Consider the following 27,912-nt stretch of genomic DNA (forward strand, 5'->3'; position numbering starts at 1 on the left):
CATGCCTCCTTAAGGCAAAGGCCAGACAACTTGAAACAAAATGAGGGAAATCAGTCCCTAATGGACTGGCTTCTAAGAAACATTAGAAACACTTGGTAGTTGCTCTCTAGTGTCCCATAACCACCAGGAATGGAAGACAATGAGAAAGGACAGACATTACGAGGAACAAGGAACAGGAAAGGCTGTGTTTGATCCCAATTTTCTGGGTCAGATAGAACTATGTTCACAGAAAAGTGATAAAAATAAGTTGACCCAACAGAGACCTTGAGACCTTTAGTGGCTTTAGTGGCTTTGTTGAGTATCATGGTGGGACTTGATCCTTATGAAGTAGAAGCTTCAGTAGACCTGAATGACCTAGGTCATTGTATGAATCAATTTTGTAAAATGCTAGAGCACTGGAGAAAAGATGAAAAATGGAGAAAACAGACAACAGTTCTTATCAGTTACTGGAAAACATGTGTAGTGAGATCTATTTTGCTTGAGATCTAGAATGGCAAGCCAGTCATTTGTGGTTGGGGAAAATGGGAACATGTAGAATTTACTACTCTGAGTATGGTGGTAGATATCCAAGAGTATAGACTGCCTGGTGGCAATAATGAAATTATAAGAACCATTTTATAGGGTATTTTAAAAGGCAGGGATTTTTTGCCCAGCCCAAAGCCCTTCATAGCCCAGTATAGTTTGTGAAGAAGCCAGACTCCTTCCAAAGAACAATCATAGTTTATAGAGAGCAGTATAAGGTAGTTCTCTCCATCCATGTTACTGTGCTCAACATTGCTCTTCCACTGAACAGCCGATACAGGTGGTGATGTGTTTTATTAGACCTTAATATTTTGTTTTTAAGTATTCTCTTAGCTGCTGGATATGAAGAGCACTTTGTATTCACATGAACTGTCAACACTGGACCTTTAGAATAACTTTCCCATGTTTACCTCCACATTCCCACTATTTTTCAGGAGGTGGTAGTCCTAGGTCTTGCTTTGTTTTTCTGTCTGCCACCTGTAAAAAGCTTTCATTTCATTGATGACATAATGGTAGTCCATGAATATTTTATAGATTTAGGAGAGTTCCTAAAGTAATAAGGATGGAGGGGCAATTCATATAAAGCACAAAGGCCAGGCACAGCTATAAGATTCCTTGGAGTCATATGGTCTCATAAGACATGTACTATGCCTGCCTAAGTTATTGAGAAAACTTTACAGCAGCCAGTGCCTGCAAATGTAAAAGAACTGTAAGTATTTTTGGGACTCCTGGGATACTAGTGAATTTTCATGCTCTTCCTTGCCCAAGTTTCCATTCTCTGTATAACTTGATAAAGAGGACAATACAAGATTGAGATAGAAAGGCTCAAGTGTCTTTTGAGCAAGCTACTGTCCTTGTACGGCAGGCTAAACAGCTGTGTTCCCCATTGTCTCTCTGGCCCCTCACAGTGGAGTCACCAGAAACTCAGATGGCTGCAGCTAGGTGGCATGGTACAATCAAACAAAGCAAACAGTTCCAGTAAGGTTTAGATCTCAGGCATGGAAAAGGGTAAAAGCTTGGTTTGCAGTGCTAGACAGCCATTTCTGGCTGCATATAAAGCACTACAATGAGTAGAATGCAACGCTGGCCTTGCTATAAAACAGCCTATCAAGTGAAGACTGGACTAAAGGACTTTCTGTGGTGGGACAGAACCAAACTGTACAAAGGTGACATGCGTATTTGCAGCAATCTTGTAGAAGTGTCTGCAAGGACTGCCACCAAGGTCATACAGGCTGTCTTGGGTCCAATTTTCTTTCAAGCCACTGAGACTCCAATCATAATTGAACCAACATCTAAGCCCAATAAAATGTTAGACATGACACCACTCATCCCTATAATTGCCCCATACAGAGATGGTGTGGGCAGGAGCGCCAAACAAGAATGGGTAGCTGTGGTGATACAAATAACACAAACTATGTGGCTAGAGACTCAGTGGATTTGGCGTGTGACAGGCTGTCCTGACAGGTTGTATTTAGAGACCTCACTTTATTGATGACCCATTGGGGGAAAAGAGAACTGACAGGTGTTGGGTCAGCCAGTGTGGGGTCAAGAGATGGGGAGGGGGATATATAGAAAAGTTCAACATGAAACATAAACCCTGGTGTTTCTCCATGTGTCAGCCCATAGCCCATTGAGCCCTGGAAATCAGGAAACAGATGCCATTAGTAATGCATGGGCCATATGTCTGTCCTCAGGTACCACTGGAGGCTGAACATTAGGTTCATGTAAAGATTGGATACAGGGGAGCCAACACAGGTTGTAAAATATCTAAGGCTTTTGGCCTTCCTATAAAGTGTTATGATAATTTTCATGTTGTTCAGTCGTGCTGGGCATGTCCTCTGTTGACACCTCAGCAGAAGGATGCTATGACAAAACATGACCGTGAGTCTAACTGTTCTGTAAGTGCTGTCAGAATATATAGGACCTGGGTCTGTCATTGAGGGCGCAAATATACCTCCACATTGCCACAGCCCTGTTACATGCATTCCAATGCAAGTAAACAGCAGGTGAGACATAATGAAGAGTGTAGCCCAATTCCGTTATATAGTGGTACACACAGGGAAATGACTCCATTGGAATGACAGTTCATAGTGACAGAGGTTGTCATTTTACTTGTAGTGAGGTACAGAACTGGACAGAAGACAACCATGTGTGATAGTGCTTTCATTTACTGTACAATCCTTCTGGGCTATGTTAACTGAAAGTATGGGTAAGTCATTAAAATGAGAGTTGAAAAGGTACCATGCATGGATGAAAACTATCTCCCAGAAGCCATAAGGTTGATGAAAATAACCTACAGTGCTGGAGATAGGCTACTTCTTTACATGTTGTTTGCAAGAATCCTCCAAGGCTACACAAACCGTAAAGCATTGCCACTGTTGTTGGTTGCATGCCAAATCTAGAGGGTAAGAAGCTGTTGCTGAAGACACCACATGCTTTATTTGCAGGGCATGGAAACATTAAGCTGAGACTGAGATGTAAAGTATTGGCTTCCTTTCCCCTTATCTGAAGGAGCAATGAGGACTGTCAAGGTAGAATTATCACCAGCATCCCTGCTCGGCTATAGATCCTGCATGCCTGCTGTTGAACTGAAATTCCAGGTAGGACGTGCCTCCTTATGTGATAGTGGCATGTCTGTCATGGATTCAAGGAACAGCTTTCTGCTTGGACTTCAGGCCTGTTCCACTGGAAGAATCTTACATTTGATATTATAAGACTAACAAACTGCCTCAAAAGCATTTGTGCTTCTGCTCACAGACCACTATTGCTCATAAAAGGAAACATCCTTTGTCATTGTAGTATGCAGAAAAATCTCATCACCACCAGGGGACAAGTGGCCTAACAATTAGCCATAAATGAACATGTCTATCACCCACACCAACTCGCAGAGAAAACTGCAGAAGAGAAAGAAGAGTGGGAATAAAGGATGGAGTGGTTTTTTGTTTTGTTGTTGTTGTTGTTGTTTTGGTTTGGTTTGGTTTGGTTTTTTTTTTTTTGGCAGTTTCCTCCAATTAGAAAGACCCATTGCAGAAGGAGTGGGATGAACAGCAGGTTACAGGAATGGGAACGTGGAAACTTGAAAGGTTCTCCTGCCCCTCTTAGCTGTGAAACAGGAGTAAAGAACTGCACAGGGAAGAGACTCACAAGCTGAGCTGAGAAAGGAGATCTCTCAGACCCGTTGTGTAGAGAGCCCCAGGGTTGGAGGTCTGTGGTCATCACCCATGTTGGGGTGGACTTTTCAGTGATGCAGCAGCTTTTAAGTTCCTGTTCCTGTTATTAACCCCAATCAAACTAATTGGTTCACCAGGTTGGACTCTTGGTGCAATTGCTACCTTGGTCTGTCCTGTGATCTCTTCCTGGGATAAGGTGTGTGTGTGTGTGTGTGTGTGTGTGTGTGTGTGTGTGTGTGTGTGTGTGTTCATAAGTGCGCGCGCACTTATGAACACACACACACACACACACACACACACACACACACACACACACGCCTCCCTAAGAAAAGGTTGTCACTTAACTCTGGGTTTATCATACCAGGCATGAACTCCATTTTGTGAAGTAGCCTGAAGTCCAGTCACAGTAGTTGTGTTGCTGTTGTACTGGTCCTGTTCGACATGTCTTGCCTTGGTACTATGGTTCATAGGTTCACAGTAGGACTATTGATTACTTTTCTCCCACAGCAACCTGCACAATATCTTCTGGCACTAAACAGCAGGGGATGGGGGCCGATTCTAGCTCAGTTGAAGCTTGATGTTTCTATATATCTAGTAACCAGTGTAAAGTGTATTCAGCAATAGGGTCTTATCAACTCATTCTAGGGAGTAAAACTAAGATGAATGGCAAGAGCCTTTATTATTTTGGGGGCCTTTAATAAAAATTAAAACCACATTGAGATTCCATCTAACCCTAATCAGAATAGCTAAGCAAGAAATCAAATGACACCAGGTATAGTGGCATAGGCCTTTAATCCCAGCACTTTGAAGCCAGAGGCAGGGGGATCTCTGGGAGTTTATAGTCAACCTGGTCTACATAGTAATTCCAGGACAACCAGGACTATGTATAGAGAACTGTCTCAAATCTCTCCCTCACCATTACCCACCCCAAAATAAATCAGATAACAATAATTGCTGTCAATAGTGTGGAGAAAGAAATTCTAATTCACTGAGGTAGTAGCATAAACTAGTAGAGCCACTATCGGAATTAGTGTGATATTCCTCAAAAAGCCAAGAAAGAACTCTCATATAACTCAGCATATACTCAAAGGATTCTATATCCTACCACACAGTTACATGTATCCATGGTTATGGCTGCTCTGTTAACAATGCCTGAGGAATGGGATTTATCAATTGATGAAGAGATAATGAAAAACATGGTACTTTACAAATGGAATTGTATTCAGTTAAAACAATAACTTCATGTGTTTTGCAGTTTAATGGATGGATCTGGAAAAAAAAAAAAAAAAAAACTATACTGAGCAAGGTGACCCAGGCCAGAAGGACAAATGTCACAAGTTCTCCCTGATATATGGATTCTAGTTTTGAGTCTTCGTATACACCAAAAGACTAGAAAGGGGCCTTAATGGTCGGAGTTGGAATACCTTGAGGGAGGGAGAAAGAAGAATGTAGGTGATATGAAAACTGAGAGCAATGTTGGGATGGGAAGATTTAAGCAGGGTTCCAGAGAGTGACAAGGCCAGAGAGATGAGGAAAATGAAGGGGCAAAGAGTATTAATCAAAAGAAAGAGGGGGCCAGGGGATATATGAAGAGCCACACAGAAACCTACTTTTTTAAACAATTAAAAAATATAAGCTAGAAGGCATTTATCCCACATGGCTGGGCAATGCCCCCCCCCCAAAAAAAAAAACACAGTATGAGACTAGGGATGTTTTCTGTTGTATTTATGGATGTGAACATTTGCAGACAAATGTTTTCAGAGATTTAGACACTGTGATCACTTGGTATTTCTTCAGCAGTGAAGGCTATTATTACCTTTGCTTCAGGAGGCACAGTTTACTGAATGAATTCCAGTGGTATCCGTAGGAGTGATACAAATTTTGAAAATACAACCTTCCCAAAAGTGAGAGGGGATAGATTCTGGATATCCTCTAAAAGTTGATTGCAAACTTAAAATCAACTGAATTGTTAGTATCTAAATACATGGCCTGTTCCTGGGCTTCAGCAAACATTAAGTAGCCTGGCCGAGTGTAAGATGGATGTGGCGATTTCTTTAGTCCCTGCAGGAATAGAAGGTGCAGAGCTTATCAGGAAGGATAGGATGATCAATAACCCTGGGCAGCAGCATTTTGTCACATGTGATGATACTGAAACATTGCTCTATGGAAATCATTGAGAACAAAAGATATATAACAATGCTAGGAAATTTGCCAACTATCTTAACCAGTATAGAAATGTTTAAGCATAAAAGTGTTGTCATGATGAGGATGGGTAATATGGGTATATCCCCTTTCATCTTCCTCTTCTTGTGGAGATTTGGCCAGCCTTGTTAAAAAATCAACTCCTAGTTCCATAAGGTGTGCATGTGTACGTGTGTGTGTGTACGTGTGTGTGTGTGTGTGTGTGTGTGTGTGTGTGTATGAGAGAGAGACAGAGACAGAGACAGAGAGAGAGATGGAGAGAGAGGGAGAGAGAAAGGGAGAGGAAAGAGAGAGAGAGAGAGAGAGAGAGAGAGAGAGAGAGAGAGAGAGAGAGAGAGAGAGATCAGGTTATAAGTAACCTCTGTAGACTGATACTATTTGAAACCTTGCAGAAATACAGTAGAGAAATTCAATACAGCTTTTAGCAACCTAGTTTACTTCTCTGTCCTTTCAATCTCTTTGAGAGAAGTGATCTGTTTGTTCGATAAATACTTTCTGAGTTGCTTGCACTATGCCTGACACAGAAGACACAGTGATGAACATGACAGTATTGACCACGGATGTCATGCTCTTTCTTAGTTAGCTTTTGTATGAATCTGTTTTCTGTTGCTAAAAACTCAATGTTGAAGCCTGAAAGTGTGAAAAAGAAGAGATGTTTCTTAACACACATTTCTGACGTGTCACAAGCTTCTTTCTGACAATAACCATCTTGCTGTCAGAGTTCTGGGGCATTGCAGGATCCCATGGCAGAATATACGGAGTACACACACATGGAAGTGGATCTCCTGGTCTCCACCTTTATTCATACAACAGGTAGATTCAGTCATGGAGGCTCCATCTTGATTGATTGGTGTAATCCACATCACTTTTCTAAAATATAATCAAATTAAACTTCTTTCTTGATACTGCCAAATGTAAATTAACTTTCAACTAATGAAGTCTTGTGAGAGTAAAACCTCATACCCAAACCGTAACATTTTGTTCCGGAAGGATGTGCACTAGCAAATATAATGACCTCCTGGAACTGTCAAGGCAGTTTCATGCATCTTTCTGTGCAGCACAGTCCACAGACAGGGCTTGCGAGATATGTGAACTAACAAACGAGCAAACAAAAGTGAGGCCAACTGAGCATGCCCTCAACAACTCTGCTTGCTCTGATTCCTGAAGACTTGGAATAAAAATGAGTTCGCTCCATGAACTGAACTTACGCTTCAGTTTCCACTGTGCTCATGAACGCAGCATATGTATGCTGTAGGAAGGTCTGTTGCTTTAAAACACAGGAAACAAAGGTACTCGACTTCCCTGCAGCTGGTGTGCAGCCCCTGCACTTTCAGTGACTCTTATTTCCCTAGTCACCAACAGTAATTTGGTCTTTCCATGGTTTTTAATATATTTTTCCATCTCCCTAGAGCACTATGAGAATTGCCTTCTTTTATGCCCAATTCTGTAAAAGGCACCTTCAAGGTCCAAGGAGGAAAGGTGCTGTACATAATACAAGTAATCTCATACTGATGTATTGCAGGAATATTGCAAGGAATAATCGAATACTGTCTTTAAAATATGGCGAGATCCACTGAGGGCAAGAGCTGTTGCAGTTTTCTTCTGTATAACTAGGCTCATAAACAAAAGTGTATATCTCTTCACAGAGTTGGGAATTTTCTTATTTGCAAATATTATATCTCTAGGAATAGAAATATAGCTGAAGTAAGAATGAAATTTAAAAACATTATTTAAATGATAGTCTAATAAATTTTATTGTTGGTTACATTGCAGAAAGTTCACTGATGTGGAAAGTTAGTAGGGCTCTGAAATTCTCTCTGACCCCAGACTCCCATGTATCTTTAGGAGACTGATGATCTGTATGCAAATGACCAGGAGATGGTGTCTTACATTGCTCCTTGGTACATTGCCTTAGTCTGTGTTTTATTGTTGTTAAGAGACACTTTTACCATGGCAATTCTTATTTAAAAAAAAACACTAAATTGGGACTTTCTTACAGCTTCAGAGATTTAGTCCATTTTCCTCATGGTGGAGAGCACGGCAGCGTGCAGGTAGACCTGGTAGCTGAGAGTTCTACAACAGGATCCATAGGTAGTAGGAAGAGGGAAAGCCATTGGGCCTGGCTTGGACCCTTGAAACCATAAAGCCAACACCGAGTGACACACTTCCTCTAACAAGCCACACTTTCTAATCCTTTCAAATAGTGCCACTTCCTAAGCATTTAAATATACGAACCTGTGGAGTTATTCAAACAACCACATACAAAAACAGTTTTATTTTGTTTCCACACAAATCTAAGTATTCCCTGGAAGGCAGATCATGTTTTTTGTTTTTGTTTTTTTCTATTTTAGGATATACATATGATACAAAGAAAATGGTAAGCCTTTGATAAATATTTGTTAAATGGACTTGTTACTATATTAGTTCTGCTAGATATTTGTTACATTATATCACAATGTTCTCAAATAAAGATAAAAGTATTTTTTCATAGTCTAATAATATTAAGGTTATTATGTGAACCTATCATTAAATAAAAGCAGGGTAGATGTGGCAGTGTATGCCTAGAATCCCAGCATCTGGGGGACTGAGGCAGGAGGTTCATGAGTTCATGGCTGCCATGCATTACATGGTCAGATTGGATATATAGCAAGCCTTTGTCTCAAATAATCAAAGTAGATACATAAATGAAAATGGAGTATTCAGGACTACCAGTGTGTTTATAATTTGAGGATTTTAGAGAATGAGACAAATAAGTTAGTTACAATAGACAGCAGGAGCTTTGAGGTAGACCAGGGTTAACAATGTGAGCTAAAGGACGCAAATGAGCCATGACCAACACAAATCCTCTTGATTTACACGTCTACCTCAGCAACACTACAACATTAGGAACGGGTCAGGGTTTTACAGTGACTAAGCTACCTGCAGTTTATCTACACCCTAAACACTTGTTCTATGATATTAGCAAACATTACATGGACACAAAAGTGAGGCTTTGCCATGGAATATAAAGAAAAGTTAGAAATAAAGAAAAAGCAGGCAAATCAATAGATTCTCAACCCCCTCTTTGCCGCCTATTTGGTTTTCTTAATTTGATTTCTGCCTGGAATAATGAACCTTATTTTATAGTCTAGGCACGGAAGCTAGCTATAATAAATAGTAACTTTTCCCCTGTGTGGTATCTCAAAGCAAGAATGCATGTTGTTTAAACTACCGTATGACCATCCTGGAGAGATGGCTGTCACATGTGCTGTTCTAACTCCTACGCAGGGGTTTCCTGGGATCGAGTGGCCTTTATCATTCTACACGCTGATAACTCAGAGGGTTTCCAGAGGGGGTGCACTCAGCCATGGCATCCTGTCCAGATCTATCTACATGATAGCCAGAAATGCATGAAATTTTATGCACTTAATTTTAGAATGCATTCCATGAAGTTCTTTCCCAGATTTCTCTCTTCATATGTGTTCAGAGTTAGTTCAGAGGACATAATATGATCATTTTCACTGCTTTCCCAAGAGAATATCTTAATGACATCAACTTATCAGTTGTCTTTTGCATAAGTGCTGTTTCCTAATGTCAAGTCTTAGAATTACAGGGTCTTAATATAACTTGACAAATATCTAACAGGACTAATACAGTAACAAGTCCATTCAACAAATATTTATAAAAGGCTTACCTTTTTTTTGTATCATATGTATATCCTAGAACAGAAAAAACAACATGATTTCTGCCTTCCAGGGAATACTTAGATCTGTGTGGAATCAAAATAAAACTGTATGTGTATGGTGGTTTGAATAATAATGGCCACATAGATTCATATATTTGAATGCTCAGGACGTGACACTACTTGATTTGTTTTTTAAATAAAAATCCAAAATGTTTTAATATGTAATATTAATAATAGTGATAGATAATAAATCTAATGAATAATGGTGATGCATTCAATATTAGTTATTTACCCTAGGAAAATGGGAGTCCTGCAGAGATGACACTATACATATTCTTGGTGCTAGGTGAATTTTAATATTGGATGGAATGACGGCTTTTGCAGGGGTTTGTCTCCTATACACTCAGAAGAGTCCCGGTATACCCATGAAGAGGCTGTAGCATAATAAAGCTGCATGAAATGCATGCTGGTGCAGAAATGCTAAAAGGAATAATTTATTTTCCTAATGGCTCTCTTTCAGCAGACCCTGGCCTTACTAAGAAATGCCCTGTTAGCAAAGCTGTCATTCTACATGATCTCTGGATATGAGAGCTATGACAGAGCACAGCCTTCCGCATTTATTATAGAATATCATTTTCCCTTAGTTTTAAATATCTCACCATTTGTATTCTGTTTTCCTTTGGCTCTAATGGACTAAAGTTTGATTCCAGGTAAAAACTCATCCAAATGGGAATTACACTCTGGAGAAATATTTACAACAAGCAGTGTAATCTTTCTAGGTGAGAACATTGGATTTTCTTCTCATATCCAGACAGTTGAAATTGATCCAGTGCATACTTCCTTCTCCCCAGGTCATTTGGTTTACAAATTATGCCTAGGGAATCTGACTTTATTTGGTATCAAACTAAAGATGGGTTGATACTGTTTTGGTAATTTACAGAGCAAGCATCTTCAATGCCCTTGAGCCTTCAGGAATAATGAGGGACATAGGATTAAATGGCAGCCCTATTCTTGAACTCTGTCTGAAGCTCCCCATCACCTTGGATGCAGTTCAACCCACATCATGGCCTTGGAGTCACAAAAGACCCTGGCATACATTCTCTTTTACACTGTCTCATGTCAAATATCCTGTTCACTTGTTTCCAGGGCTGTTTGCTTATTATTCTCCTCCCACACATCTATTGGTTCTGCCCTTGGGCAAATTGCCCCACACATTTTTCTCATTGATATGATTGATCTTCCTTTAGGAGTTCTCTTAGGTTGAAACTTATTATTCCTAATAGTCAGACATAAATTTAAGTGTTTGCACCTTAGAGAGGGTCTGTGGCTATCCATACCCGGAAGACTTGCAGAGAAAGCAGAATTTTGGTTTTTTTTCTTCACTTAGGACAAGTATTGGTTACTTAGATCTAGTTGGAACAGGGACTGATTAAATTCCTAAAAGTCTGGCATTTTCCACACAGCTTCATAAATCTATTGTTATATGAGTTCTTCAAATTCCTTATGAACACTTCCAGCCTGCTCCAATATCATAAAGATGAAGTGACCATCAGCAGCTCAAGGAGCCTGATACAATTTGGTGCCAAGGGGAATATGTTTTGTTACATTTTTGTTATAACCTTTTTCTTTTCTTTCTTTCTTTCTTTCTTTCTTTTTTTTTTTTTGGTTTTTCAAGACAGGGTTTCTCTGTGTAGTTTTGGTGCCTGTCATGAATCTCACTCTGTAGACCAGGCTGGCCTCGAACTCACAGAGATTCACCTGGCTCTGCTTCCTGAGTGCTGAGATTAAAGGTGTGCACCACCACTACCCAGCTTTGATAATTTTTTTCAAATCAGTTCATGATCCAAATATCCAAATTTGTTTTTTTTTCTAAATTCTTCCAATTTACATGGTTGCTTGAGATAGTAACCCATGACATCTTCACTCCATCATGAAATAATTTAGAAATTAATGAAAAATCAGAGATGCCAATGAAAAATGTCTTTCAATGTTAGAGAACATATTGAAAGTTTCTGCCCTTCTTCTAGTCATACTTAGTTGTTATTTTAATGTCATACTTGATTTAAATATTAAAGAAGAAATGAAAAATAAATAAAGATAAATGTATGTATTCTATAGTTTATAGTATCAAATTCATAAATTTAACTAACATTACAAAAAGATATAGCTTAGAATGCTATTAGAAAATAATAGATGTAACCATGACATGATGCCAAGCATACGCTTTCAACCCCAACTTCAAGAGGCTGAGGCCCATAAAATGTGAGTTCAAGGTCAGTTGGGTTGCATAGTGAGTTGAGGGTTAACAGTGAGACCCTGTCTCAAAAAAATAATAAAAAGAAAATGAGGTAATGAAGGTATACAGTTAAAGAGTAAATAATGTAATTGTGATGATTTTAACAGATACTGCCCCCAAAGATTCATGTGTTTGAATGCTTGGTCCATAGGGAGTGGCCCTATTAGGAGATGTGGCCTTGTTCTGTAGGTATGGCCTTGTTGGAGGAAGTATGTCACTGTAGGAGGCATGCTTTGAGGTCTCGTACATGCTTATGTAGTGCCCAGTATGGGATACAACTCACTTCCTATTGCTGTGGATTAAGAAGTAGAACTCTCAGGTCCTTCTCCAGCACCATGTCTGCCTGCATGCCACTGTGCCCCCACTAAGAGGATAATGAACATCTGAAACTGTAAGCCAGCCCCAATTAAATGTTTCCCTTTATAACAGTTGCCATGGTCATGATGTCTCTCCATAGCAATAGAAACCCTAATAAAGACAATAATATATCCAAATAAAATGAAATTAATTACATGTTAAGTTGATAAATCTAAAGCAAAGTTTATAATATGAAAGTTGATTGTCTATAGAAATATTATGACTTACAGAGATCAGAAAAGATTTTTTTATATTAATAAATGGAGAAGACTTGAAATGAAAATGGGGATACCCAATGACAAACTGAAAAATGAGAAAATAACAAGAAAACATCATCAATCAAACATTTAGGGCAATAAGGTTGAAAATTTAGATAAATGTGCCCTTTTCAGAAAATAAAAAAAAGTTTTATTATATTATATCTATCATGTTTTGTGAGATCTTCTATACTAACAAAATATTTTAATTAGTTACAGGTGCTTTATTAATTCAGTAAAGAAAGCAATAAACTCAAAGATACTTAACAAAAATATCTTTTAACATTGGTAATATATTGAGATGAGCTGTTTTCCAGTATAAATCTGTTGTGTTCTCTGCACTTAGCAGTTATTCCAATATTATATTTGAGTCTTTATATTTCACAGTTCCCTAAATGGAAAGTCTAAGGACAGATCAACCCATTGGGGTGATACACGGAAATGGTCCAGTGGTAGATAGAATCATGGTGGGTGGGGGATCATGGCATGTGAGAAAATGCAAGCAGAGGCATAACTGAAATACTGCAGTTGACTTACAGCTCTCCTGAAAGACCCTTATTCTTACAGGTTTCGTCTTCCTCTGGGGAGCAAATAATCATCAAGGAAAAAGCAAAGCCTTGTTCAAATTGCAGCATCATTCAGTTCAAAGCTAGCCTATGAAAAATTGGTTATCCAGCACCAAGTAGTGAGCCCTGAAAACATATATGCAATTAACATTACACAAAATGTGCAGACTATATTTAGGAACACATATGTTTATACATATATGCATGTCACAACAGCTAATTTTTAAAAAAGGCCATGAAAGTGAAAGAGAGCATGGAATGATATATAGCAATGTTAAGAGAAATCATTCTCAACTTGTGGGTCCCAATGCCTTTGAGGGTTCAAATGACCCTCTCACAGAAGTTGCCTATTACCATCAGCAAACACAGATATTTATACTACAATTCATAATAGTACCAAAATTACAATTATGAAGTTGCAAACAAAAATAATATTTATGGTTAGGGGTCACCGCAACATGAGGAATTGTATTAAGGGGCATAGCGTTAGGAAGGTTGGGGACCACTGGTTAGGAGGGAGTAAAGAAAATGGAGAAATAATGCAATTATTTTATAACTTAAAAAATAAAAAAAATCTAAAAACTGGAGTTCTCTCCTCTTCTCTTCTCATTGACCTGCAAAGGAGTGCAGCAGGTGCTCTAAGCCATATGTTTTTATTCCAGTGACTAATTATGTGACTCTTTTGTAATGATACTTGTATTATTTGCCTGTTCTAAGGACTGAATAGTTCTTACAAATACCAATTTTTGAGGAATTTAGAAATATATTAAATGCAAACATCCACTAAAAATATATTTCATTATATATATATATTTCCATTAATGATAGATAATAACCTAGTTAACACTTTAGAAGAACACATAGATGCACGAATATTTTCTGGAGTGGAATTATTGATTTATAGCATGAAGTGAAACCTTGGAATGAGAAAAGCTGAGATGAAAACAAGGCTTCTAAGATCAACATTGCTACATTAGAAACATCTAATGTCTAGGACTTTTAGAGGATGAAGATAAAATGGGTGAAAGACACACCATGGTGACAGAAGAATAAAGAAATGCATGTGACCTTCAGACTGTGAAGAGCTTGTAGGACACACTGAGTTTTACTAGAACTGAGCTAAAAGTCCAAGAACAGGTCATTTTGAGTTTCTGCGGGGTTTCTGAATGTACTTGGCCTCTCCATAAGATGATTACTTAGCTTCTGTAGGAATTTGTCAACTCCCCTCCTGCTCCAACATTTAGTTTCTCTGTGGTTTTAAGTCACTTATCTAGTACTGCCTTAAAGCTAAGGCTTTACTGTTTTTTTCTCACTACTAAGGCTTTTGATTTTTAGGTATCCATGTCCCTGTTTTGTGAATCTTAAAGTTAACAACCTGCTCTTAAGCCACGATGCTAAAAATATCAACTAATTATTTTTCTGCCATGTTGCCTTTCTGAGTTATTAGTTAGCATTTATGTGTTATAAGCACTTTAGAGTCAACACTTAATCCTCAAAGGATCTCTTCCAAAGAGACCCTCAACATATTTTATAATACTAATAAAATTCATTTCACACCTCCTTAAAAAAGTATGCAAATGATTTCCCCTCTGTATAAATATGGTTCCATATTAAGTTTCAGCTTCATAAATATGGCATAGTCAAGAACACAGGTATGCATTAAATGTCTGTTTCTTGCTTTTATTGTGATGTGTGATTGTTTATTAGCCTTAATATGATACTCTGCCAGGATGAGAAGTGTCAATTTTGAAAATTCATTGACTAAAGCTTTGAACTTGGATGGTAAAAGAAAGAGTGGAGCATAATTGACAGATACTTGTAAATTTCATGTACATTATCTCTTTTTCTCAGGCACTAATGCAGGCAATAAATTAAGCAGAATTTTGCATACACACAAGGAACTTGCACCAGATGATAGCAGTAAAGCATGATCCGAATGGATGAATACCAAAGTCTTTAGCTGAATTCATCTATAAAATAAATAGATATAAACTGCACATTGATCACTGCAAATGTTTGTGCACTTCTCATTCCCTACAGTGAGTTATAAACATCCCAGCGACGTACTGTTTCTATGTGCCTCCCATGAAGATGTAAAATCACAAAGTATTTATTGAAGTTGCTTCCTGTAGTAGGACGTAAAGATATTGTCCTACACGAACAGTAACTTACGAAGCAATACGAGTACTCGGTTAGTTCACTGTGAAGAAGTCATGAGCAGAAATGGATATCAAATCTACCTACTTCCCTGCTTCTCAGATTTTGGTTCCTTTTGTGCTCTGTACATTATAACAGTTGTGCAGACTAGCAGGCTTTCTCTGTGTGTGGCTTTTACCGTAAATCTGTGCCTTGAAAAATTCAATTGAAGAAAGTGGCAATGGCACCCTCTTTCATTATATTGGGTTTGAGTTAACATTTGTGAAGGTGCATATCGAATTATGAATTCTATGTGTGATATCTGGTTGAAGTGGTTTAATCAGAGGAAGCTGGTATGTGTGAGCCTTCTGGAAACTTCAGAATTGTTAAATTTTACTATAAAATGATACTGCAAAGTAAATAAATGAATAGCTGAATAGATTTGATAATTGGTATACATGTAGGTATATATGCATGCACACAAAGCACTCTCATACATGCATAATTTTAACTCTAAGAAATATACTGCAATAATTTCCATGATATATTTATTGTAAGTGAAGTGGGTGCTATTTATGGATTACAGGATCATAAAAGTGAAAAGTTTTCGGTTGGGACATATAAAATTGTGACTCAGATTGTTGTAAGAAAGTAGGATCCCAAATGTGTAGCACTGTTTCAAACCTTGTCACAAATATGGGTGTGAAAATGTAGTGCACACAACAATGTTGGCAGTTTGGTCTCTATCCTGAGTGCAGGCAAAAGAAAACAGTTCAGCAGTTTAGGTACGTCTTTGCATGGTGTCTTTATTGATGGCATTCTGGAACAGAAGTTACTCACTGTCATTCCTGACATGTCTGACAGACTGAACAAAGCAGAGTGGTGTTCTCCAAAAGGAGGCTGCAGAAGGACAGACCCTGTGCCATGTTTGTTTCCTCCATGGGACAGAAGGCTCTTCATTACTTATTTGATTTACCTTCTTCACTTGAGAGAACTTCCCCCAAAATGAATGCCAATAAAAATATATAATCAAAGCTAATAATTAATGAAAACCAAAGCCATGAGATATAAAGGGAAGAGTATTTTCAATAGCCCACAATTATAGTAACCAACATAGATTTCTGTAAAAGCACGTTCTTTGCCTTTTCCATAGCAGAAGACATGCAAACAGCATGATAGACTTAAATTAGGATGGAGTAAATATAATTTTTTCATAGGTATGTTGTAAAGTCATATATTTCTATATATGTCTGGAAGATTGTATAACTCCTTTGAAAGAACTGTCTGGGACTCAAATTTAAGAAAAGCACCCTTGTTCACATGAATCTAAAGGTGCCACAAGATTTCATTCTGGGTTGTAAATGATCCCTTATGCCTTAGCTTGTCAACAAAAGTTCCTGTGGTTTATTACATATCATAGCAGAAAGGCATCTTTCCCAGATTGTTTTGTGTTCAAATAGCAATATTTCTGGCCCTCTAGGAATGACATGTTGTTTGGATTACTGAGCTCAGACAAGCCTCTGGACTTGGAAAGAAGACTGAGATTTAGTAGGCAATATATTTGCCAGCCTTTTGAAAATTGGAATGCCACTTTTGAACTTTAGCAGAAACTATGCTGGATCTTTAAGTTAGGCATTAGACAATTAGTGAACACATGGCCATACTTCATCCGTCTTCTTTCTACTTAATTATAAGGTCAGAGTTCCATCTTTAAGAGAGTATAATTGGTCAGAGATGACATTTTGGTTTGCCACTATTACTTAAAAAGCTGATAACCTTGTGAATCTTTGCATTGTGTTAAATTTAAACACACATGCACATACAGCGGTGAGGCTCCTGTTTCTGTTAATGTAAAAAACACACCAGATATATAAATGTTGAGCTTTATATGGTTCTGTTACTATAGGAATGCTTATTTGTGACAATAAAGATATGTTACTCTAATAGAGGAAAAGTGGACCAAGCTTGGTTTACATTTATTTTGCATGTCCACGCCTTATGTTTTATAATGTGTATCTATATTTGTTTGCACACAGAATTTAAACCTGTTGCATTACAAAATGGTGTTGGAGCACCATTTTAATAAAACCATTGACTTCTTTTCTTTCCCTTTTTTTTCTGTTAGCCTATAAGAAGCTCAGAATCATCTTTATTTTCAAATATGCTGTCAAGCAAAAGGCATTGGATTTTGAATTTTAAAAGAAGAGAATCCGTGCAAATATTTACTTTTTTACATATGGAATTCTGGAGTCATCAGGTGGCAGGCAAGAATTGGCATTCCATCATTTTGACTTCAACCTTTTGCCTTTCCTGTGTCCACAAGAAATAGGTATTTTAAATCAGGATCTTTACAGAATAGAAATTCCCCAACTAAGGAGAGAGTAGAAAACAGGGACCAAAGGTGCACCAGCTGTGAACTCATAAGAACTGCCATCACCTCCCAGAGCTTCAGAATGGTGTCATGTGGCCCAACAACAAACTTGTAGGTGAATAAAAAGTATTCAGCTTGGCAATTTTTGGGATGCTTTAGTGTGCTAATGAGTGGATTCTAATTCTTGTACTTTCTCTTGGGTTCTTTTCCTTCTGCTGGTTTGCCTTGTCTAACTTTGATGTGATGCTTTTTGTCTTATCTTATATTTTATTTTGTTATGTTTTGTTGTTATCTCTTAGAACCCTGCTGTTTTCTAATGAGAGATGGAAAGGGAGTGAATCCAGATGGGAGGAAAAGTGGGGAGGAACTGGGAGTAGAGAGAGGAGAAACTGTAATTAGGACATATTATATGAGGAAATTATCTATTTTTAATTAAAGCAGGGTGGGGGTGGGGCATGAGACTCACAGCAAGGTCAAGTGCTGTCATGATGGAGTTTGCAAGTCTGAGGGATCTAGGCATGCCAGGGCCAGCAGCCCCTCAAACCCCAGGACAGAGAAAAGAGGGTGGGGCAGGGCATGAGCCCTTAAATACTATTTATTCACATCAACTTGTTTTCAAGGCAAGTAATGGGTTTATTCTGCTTCAAAGACATTGGATTGCTTATCCTGTACATGAGTGTCACAAGAAGAATCTGGAGCCAGAACACTGGGTAAGAACAATTTACTGACTGAAAATTAAGATAGATTGGTGTGGTAACCTGTAATTCCAGCACTCTTAAATCTGATGAAGTTGAATTATTAGGATTTGAGGCAAGTGTGGGCAACACTGTGTTCCAGGACAGCCCAGGTTATAGACAGGGACCATTTAAAATGAACACTAGCTTAGAATGTATAGGAAGCGATATGCTGAATACACTGTTAGGAATATTGGATTATGAACCTCATGTCTTTAAGTCAAATGGGCTCCTGAACACAGACACTAGTGGTTATTGGATCAGGGTGATTTCAAGTTGACTTAACTGTGGAAAATTGGAATATAGCTCAAGTTGTCTGCTTTTAAGGAAGCATTAAATGTTAAATACATAATTCTATATCATGTGGTTTGATGATTTGATGGGTGTCACATATATCCATTCCTTGGAAAAGCATAAGAAAACATAATCTTCACAATTATTATGTGTCCCAATAGTAACAAAAGTTTTCCTTAATGTCAATATTAGTTGTATATTCACACAACACTTACAGTTTCACATTCTCACTAAAGATAGTATTAATATCAAATAGAATATTTTTATTAAGAAACTTTTTATTCATTTTACATACCAATAACAGATCCCCCTCTTTCCTTCTCCCACCTTTCCAACCTTCTCCCCCTGGCCCAGCCCCATCCCCTCCTACAAGAAAGTAAGCCCTCCCATGGGGAGTCAGCAGAGCCTGGTACATTCAGCAGATGCAGTTCCAAGTCTCTCCCTTGCCTTCAGGCTGTGCAAGGTGTTCCACTATATGTAGAGGGCTCCAAAAAGTCAGTTCATGCACCAGGGATGGATCCTGATCCTACCGCCAGGGGCCCCTTAAGCAGATCAAGTGACACATCTGTCTTGCTTATGCAGAGGGCCTAGTCCAGTCCTGTGGAGACACCACAGGTATTGGTCTAAATTTCAAGAGTTCCCATTAGTTTTTTTTTTTTTTTAAAATACATTCCAGGAAAGATGATGATATCTTTCAAAGTAGACATTAGTGTAACATATGAAGTGTCATATTATTCTTTAATTTTCAAAAGCCATCATACTGTCTATTGTGAAGTCAACAAAATCTACAGATTCAATTATTCCTTAATGATATATTTAGCAAGACTTCTTGTATATAAATCATACATTCCTATCTTTAAAGTCTTTATTTAACAGTATTATGTGCAATGTAGGTTTACTATTGTGTAAAATGTTGAGAATCAGAAATACACTTGCTTAGTTCAATTCCTTAAGGGACAAGCAAAATCCTTTCAACTCATTCAATGTTTGACAAAGCAATGAGGCTAAAAAAGGAGAGATTTAGAAATAGTCTCCTTAGTGCACCTATTAGTGACACCTAAATTATCCCTGCACAGCACTTCTGAATCTGAAATATTCACAAAATGCATATTTGTCAATATAATTAAGTAAGAGAGCCTCTGATGCCATCAGCTTCTATTATCCAGGCAGATCTGAAGCCAATGACCACTGTTTTGTAAGAAAATGATAGAAGACCCAGCCACTGAGGAGGCAGCCACACAAAGGTGGGGATGGAGAGTGGGATTTTTCAGGCACAAGTCAATGGGCTCCCAGGATTAAAGGAGAACATCAAAGCTTTTCTCTACAACTTCTGGAGGAAGTAATGCTCCAGCTACAGTTTGCTGTAAAGATTCTGGGCTTCAGAGCTCTGTGAGATCCATTTCCACTAGTCTAGGAACCAAGTCTTGCAATATGTGAGAGACATAGTACCAGCCTTCTGTCATGGTTTAAACCAAAGTGTAGCTAGAATTTTCTTGCCTTGCCCATAGTCAGGACAAATCTTTGTCACCTGCCAGTCCCACAGCCACTCAGACCCAACCAAGTAAACAAAGAGACTTATATTGCTTACAAACTGTATGGCCATGGCAGGCTCCTTGCTAACTGTTCTTATAGCTTAAATTCAAGCATTTCTACAAAACTATACCTTGCCACATAGCTCATGGCTTACCGGCATCTTCACATGCTTCTTGTCATGGCAGCAGATGGCAGTGACTCCTTCTGCCTTCCTGTTCTTTCTTTTCTCCTCTCTGTTAGTCCCGTCTATACTTCCTGCCTAGCCACTGGCCAATCAGTGTTTTATTTACTAACCAATCAGAGTAACACATTTGCCATACAGAACATTCCACAGCACCGAAGTGCAAAGGTTCATGTACTAAAACATTGCTCTCTGGTGCAGTAGTGTTCAGAAGTTTATCAGTTATGTGGGATCTGAACTTAAGCATAGATTAATTTTTAGTATATTAATAGTTTAATGGGCTGTGAGGACATTAGTTAGGTGGGTTGCTTGGAGGGCATCCTTGTCAATTCCTTCTGTCCTCTTCTTTACTGACTTCCATAAGCTGAGCAGCCTCCTTCAGCACATACTCCATCTGTCAAACTCTTCTTCCCATAAGCTCCAGAGTTACTGGGCTAACCAGGCACTAAAATCCCAAAACTCAAAGCCAAAACAAATGAAATATTTTAAAGATATTTTTCTCTGGGATATTTTCATTGTAACAAAATCATTATTACTCATATTTCTCATATATTCCTTCCAAGAGTCTAATAACACACCACCTTTAAATTTCAAAGGTGATGCACAGCTAGTAGAATGTAAGAGCCATTCCCAGCAGGGAGAGGGACATACTGCACATGGTTCTCCTTAGTGTTCACAGACACAGTGACTGTTATTTCCTGCTGCTTGTGATACCTTACTGCTCATTGACTCAATCCTGGGGATCACTTGTAATACCTTGATCAGGTGAAGATAACATTCGTAATGATACAGTAATGCTACTTAGGATCTCCTCATACTAATCAGTTACATTTGAGCCTTACACGGTAGTTGTTTTGTATTGAAACAATCTTCTTAATCCTAGCTGGAGCAACTCCACCTTGCAGCAAACCACCATGCTTCACAATATTCTACCCCTAGGTGAAGAGCTACAGGCAATTAATGGATGCTGAGAGAGGTAGCCAGTCAGGAATCTAGAGATGAGGCCCCAATAGGTTATCCAATCCCAAACAGTCAGCCCTAAACACATACACATATGAGTAACACTAAAAGGACTCAGAAGGCTGTATTTATATATACATATATGCAACTATAAGAAGAGATAATGAATATGAAAGGGAGTGAGGGAGACATGAGAAGAGCTTGAGAAGAGAGGGAAGGGAGGAGAAAATAGAAATACCATATCATGTATGAAATTCTCAAAATATTAAATTTATAAATAACAATTTTGCAATGTAGCCAAGAATTACTTTGAAATCCTGATGTGACTGTCTCCACTTACTAAGTGCTAGAATTACAAGTGTGCCCCTATATCAAGATTCATTTTACCTCTCTTTTTTATATGAATTTTTATTTTTATGAGAATTTAATGAGTGCTATATTTACGTAAGTTCCCTCCCTCTCACCATACCAACTCCTCCCATGTTCCCCCACTTCCTCTCAAATTCATAATCCCTTCTTCCTTAATTATAATTGTTATATATTGTACAAATATATATACATATATGTATAATATAACACATACATACATATATAAATATATGTTTGTGTATGTACACATATACAAAACCAATTAAGTTGCTTTAGTGTTGTTTGTATGTACAAGTGTTTCCAACTGACCCCTTGGGTGTGAATAACTATTAGGGCAGCTTCTAACTGGAGAAAACTAATTCTCCCTCTTTATTGATTGACTATAGCTCTTGACTGACTGTAGCTATGGATTGACTGTAGCTCTTAATTTAGGCATGAGACCTTATGTAGTTTCCTCTGTCTATGTTCATGTCTCAACTGGTGTTGTCATAAGGCAGGTCCTGTTTAGACAAACATATTGTTGAGATGCCATTTGCTGCTTCCATGTTATATCCAGTTGACATTATCTTGAGGCAGGCATCCTGGTGTCTCCAGAAATAGGGCCTTACCTTTCAGTTCTGTAGGCAAGCAAGAGGAATAGCAATAGTCTATATTGTTTGGGGGATCTCTTCTGACTTAAAAGGAGGCTTCCCATGGCTGGCACTGTCATATCTTCCTTTATTACTAGTTTTTAAAAACCTAATGTACTTCATCATATGGATTTAAATATCACTCATAATTGATAATTTTACACCATATACCTAGAATTCTCTGCTGATCTTCAGACATAATTTATGATTAGGACTTATTCCTGGAACTTAGACAACTTACTTCAAATGCATACAGACATTTCTATCTCAAATCTCTCTGTGATTTTTGTTCCCTTCTATTTCAGCCTCCACTGAAAAATCTTATGAGACAATTTGACTCACAGACTTCATTCTCCCTCTTTTACTTTCTTCTTCATTTCAATACAAATAGTCAGTTCTATTCCCACTGCCTCCATGCTAATGCTCACATCTCTTTCTTCTCTAGTCTCAATTCAACTGCTATTGTTTGAACCCCTCAGCTGTCTCATATTTGGCCTGTCTTACTCTTCCTTGTATTGTTTTGGGTCCCATCAAAGAAAACCCCATAGGTGAAGATATAAAGGGGGCAATTTTTAAAAGAAGAATAAAGGCTTTTCTGGAAGAAGTCAAATGTAAAGTGGGAATATTTAATATGAAATATAATAGATATGAGAGAATATTCAAAAAGTTTTCTTTGAGATTATAAGCATTTGAGTATTGATTTTGTAAGTTTAATATTTATGCTAGCAGAGTAATTCAATCAACACCTTTTTTTCTGTTTTTTTCTTTTATTGAAAATAGTTTTTTTTATATAATATATTCTAATTGCAGATTCCCCTTCTCCAACCCCCCCTCTTACTCTCTACTTCCCCTCCTATACAGATCCATACTCTTTCTATCTCTTCTTAGAAAACAACTGGGCATTTTAGGAATGATAATAAATAAGATAAAACAAAACAAACAAGTTGGAATAGAACAAAACAAACAAAAAAAAAGAAAAGATACAAAAAGAACAAAAAGCACATACAGACAAGAGACACACGTTTGCACGCAAGAATCTCAAAAAACACAAAACCAGAAGCCATCATATATATGCCAAGGATCTGTAAATAAAAAAACTCCTTTATGCAACATTATGAGAAAAAGACATTGTTAAGTTCTTTTTTTACTGACAATCTACTGCTGGGCATTAGGGCCTTTCTGTAAGAGTGGTTTGTTTTCCCAGTGGAATTCTCTTGGAAAAACTTTTTTTTTCATTTACAAGTGGTTATCAATTGGAGCTTGCTTCTAGATTAGGGATGGAAATACTTCACTCAGCTCTCGGACTCCATTTGCAGAACTGTGCAGGCCTTTTGCATTCTTTTCAACTGATACAACCTAAGGCAGTTATATCTGCTCTATTTTATACTAACTATATGAGATACACTAAATGCCACTTCTTGATTAATTTGTAGAAGCTTTTACCATGTAAAACATTTTGATCTATCTATCTATCTATCTATCTATCTATCTATCTATCTATCATCTATCTAATCTAATCTATCATCTATCATTCTATCTATTTTTATATCATTTATCTATCTATAATCTATCTATCATCTATCATCTATCTGTCAGTCATCATCATCTATCATCTATTCTTTCTCTACTGAGAGAGAACTTGCAGTTTTAGCAATTTGATGAGACTGTCAAATTTAAGATGCTATTGAATTTCTAGAATCTGTTATTGAGACTAAGATGGTCTAGCAAGATTGGAAGCTGAGTTTTTTCACATTTAGGGTGATTCCAAAGTTACCAAGCAGGTACTGTATTCTTCTCTGCAACTCTGAATATGCCCAATTCAATATCACCCTGGTTCTTAGGGAGACTCTTATTAAAGACTGAAAAAGCAGAATTTCTCCTGAATATTTCTCACCTCACAAGAAGCAGACTGTGAATCAAAGGATGTGTTTTGAATTTCTGCATGACCACCTTAAACATGCACACCTCTACAGTACCTAGGATTGTTAAAATGTAAATCTTACACACCAGGAATTTGACTTTAGCTAGAGTCAATTTTATGAAATTTTAAAATCTAAATGAAATTTTCAGAGAAGAGTATGTGGTTATCAGACATTCAGCTATATAATGGATGCTTACTGAGGGAAACTTCTGTCCTTCCAAGTCACCTAACTTACCCTAGCATTCATTCACAGTTTCTGGAAGAACATAGTAAGGAATCAAGGGTAAAGGAATGTTCATGCAGCAGAAGACAAACATTTCATTGCCTAACGAGAGAATGGAGGGAAGGAAAAGAACAGTAAGAGATAAGTTCATTTCTCTATACCATAATTTGCTACATGATGCATGTAACAAGGCCTAGAATAATCATTTATATTGTTAATTTCTTTAGCAGGTGCCAAGCCATTTGGAATCGGAGAGTCTGTATGACTGTATTAGGAACAATAGTTATTCTGTGGATTAGCTTCAAGCACCTGAAACCAGACATAAGTATTTACTCTCCCATATAAACCAATCAAATGTGGAGGCCCAAATTACTCAGGGTCAGAGAATCTGAGCTTGCTTCACCCAGCAGGGATCTATAAAGGGATAATTTGACCATGGGAGTGATTACCATGTATTTGGAAGGGTCTACACTTGGCTGTACGTTATGCTTTGATCTTGCAAGGGGGAGGTCTTTTGCCCTGCCCCTTGACATTGTTATAAATAGCCCTTTTGAATAAACTTCTGGGCCATTGGGTGTTGACCCTGGTTCTCCTGAAAATGTCCCATGTTTTTGTCTTTCTCCTCTTCACTATCTTTCTATCTAAAAGTTTCTTATCCCTCTCTCCTCCTCATAGGAACCCTTTAAAAGGTGGGAACAGACCTCCCACAGATGGTGTCCTGAATAGGGACTTAGATTCACGGATTCCCACAGACAAAAGAGCATTTTGCTGTGGATTTTGGTCTGAAACTTTTAAAATGTAATTTTATTTTAAATAGTTGTTATATATCTGTTTCTATAACACATATGAAAAACTCAGAAAACTCACCATCTTCGTCATGTTTAAGAGTGCAGTTCATTACTGTTTATACATTCAAATGGATGTATAGCCAATATTCAAAATACTTCATTTTGAAAAATGAATGTTCTATGACAATTTAACAATATCATTTCATTCTGTACCACCTTAACCTATAGCAACCACAATTCTATTTCTTGTCTCTGTGAAATTTCCAACTCCGTATACTTCATATAGTTTGAATCATACAATATAGTGTTTTAATGATAGCTTATTTCACTTAGCATATTATAAAAGTTTACCCATCTTATAACTTTTGTCAGTCAGGTTGTCCTTATTTTAGAATTAATATATAATATGTTTCTATAGAACATATTTGGCTTATCCACTTGTTTATCAATGTCTATGTGAAATATTTCCTTCTTTTGGCAACTTTGAATAATTTTGCTGTGAGCATCAGTTTCAAATCCCTCTTCCAGAGTCTCAGAGTTTTTGACTGTTTGCTCAGAACTAGAATTCATCAGCAATCTCCCTTTGCTAAGAAGTGTTAAGATATTTGCTTATGATAAGAGACATGGCAGCAGATTCCTGAAAGATAGCAAGAAAGGGAGGGGAGAATGAGCATGTGGCAGCCTTCACCTCAAGCAGCACAAGAGCCCATTGTGCATTTTCATCAAAGGAGTCCAGTAGATGGGGAGACTTTGAAGGATGTGTTCAATTCAACACCCTCCACAGCCTTCACGGAAAACATATCCCAACCATGGGGTTGAGGGAGGGTGAGTGTGGTCATGTGTGCATACAAGGAGTGAGGAAAGAGTATTGATTGTAAGTCACATTGCTTAGATTTAGAGTTCACTTCTTTATCTTACTTTCTATACAACTTTAGTAAAATTAAATTCTCATAACCAAAGATCTGTGGGTCTTAATTATTTTCAGCCGATGATTTGGGGGCAGTGCTTAATCACCAAGGGGCTGTTGTTACTGTGAAGCTTTTCCTTTATTCTGAAGAATTTGAAGCTTAAATGGTGATTTGGTGAAGATCCTGCAGTTGTTGATTGACAGAACAACATTGGAATTAAACTATAATGGTTGTAAAGAAAATGGTCTTTTCATTGTTTATAAGTACTCAGGCACATCTAAAAATCCAGATTATTATCTGTGGATTTAGTCACTATTTTATTTAGTGTGCTAGATACTTTCCTGTAAACTTAACACAAGCTTTAGTCATCTGAGAGGAGAGACCCCCATCTGATCTTATACCTCCATAAGATGGCTCTACAGACAAGCCTGTGGAGCATTTTCTTAAACAGTGACTGATGGGAAAGAGTCCAGCCCTTTGTGGCTGGTGGTCCAGGGTTCTATAAATAAGCAGCTGAAGAAGCCATGAAGAGCAAGCCAGTAATCAGCACTTCTGCATGGCCTCTGCATCAGCCCCTGTCTTCAAATTCCTTCCCTGTTTGAGTTCCTGTCCTGACATCCTTCAGTGATAGACTATAATGTGGAAGTGAAAGCAAACAAACTCTTTCCTCCCCAAATTGCTTTTGATCATGGTATTTGATCACAGCAATACTAACCCTAACTAGGACATTAGCAAATGTTTGTTAAATAGCTACAAGGTAATCAAGCACTATGGTAAGTATAGGTAATGGTACTGTAAGAGGATATGTCAAACACTAGGATTTAAGAAAGGAAAGCAAACCAAGTAAAGCTCAATCACATAAATGTATGAAATTTAGCAGACTTACTCTAGTTCTGGCAAAACCTGAGTAAGTGCTGTTATGTGATTGTTACGAGGGCTGTTTTTTCTTGTATCACAAAGCACTTTTGTTTATTTTGATCTTGTTTCTATTCCTACCACCTCCTCCCTTCAACTCAACACTGCTTCAATGTTTGAAAGAAATTAATTTGCACAATCACCCTTCTGGTTGCTCTAAGCAGTGTCTCATGGTGAGAGGTGATAAGTGGAGAACAGTGAGCAGGAAAACAGCTGCTTCTCTAAACTCTGCTCCTTCCCTTAACCCTTCGCAGGCACAGGCTGCTTAATTAGCCAGCTAGCACCTACCATAGGAACTTGAGGTGGCCCTGGGCCAGTCCCTGAAGCCCCACGTTATTTGTATTTTCTTTACTAAACAACAAGCTTGCCAGCTTGAAGTGTCTGTGTGATATGTAAATGATGCCCTGAATCATTTTTTATATTCATCCCACTTGGCGCTGCAAAAGCAGTTTCAGGGCTGTCATCTCTGCTGAAAGAAATCAAGCCTCAGATGTCAAGGAAGATCCTCAATTGAATTCAGAAAAGCTGGGTATTTTCTTCCTGGCTCTGCTGATTTACATCAGTTTGTTTGATTTATCTGTGATGATGTAGAGGCCTTTGCTGCAGTTCTCACCTTGCAGAACGTGAGGCTAATTAGCCTCCAAGGACACAAGCTTTTGAAAACATTGTGCTGGCTGCAGTGGAGCCGTGAGAGCTCAGGTGCTGAGAACACTAATGCAGCAAGATGTGTGAAGGGGACTGGCTGGGTACAGGCCTGGGAAGGAAAGCCAGGGGAGGTGATGGCATCCTCTCTTTTAGAAAAAGAGTTCTCCTGGAAAGAACCCAACAACAGGATATGCCTTCTAAGATGGAGACCTGAACCTATATTAGGGCTCCCAGAACCTGGCTTGTGCATCACAGGGGATTTTCGGGCTGC

Source organism: Peromyscus leucopus, chromosome 15, assembly GCF_004664715.2.
Source record: "Peromyscus leucopus breed LL Stock chromosome 15, UCI_PerLeu_2.1, whole genome shotgun sequence".
Lineage (NCBI taxonomy): Eukaryota > Metazoa > Chordata > Mammalia > Rodentia > Cricetidae > Peromyscus > Peromyscus leucopus.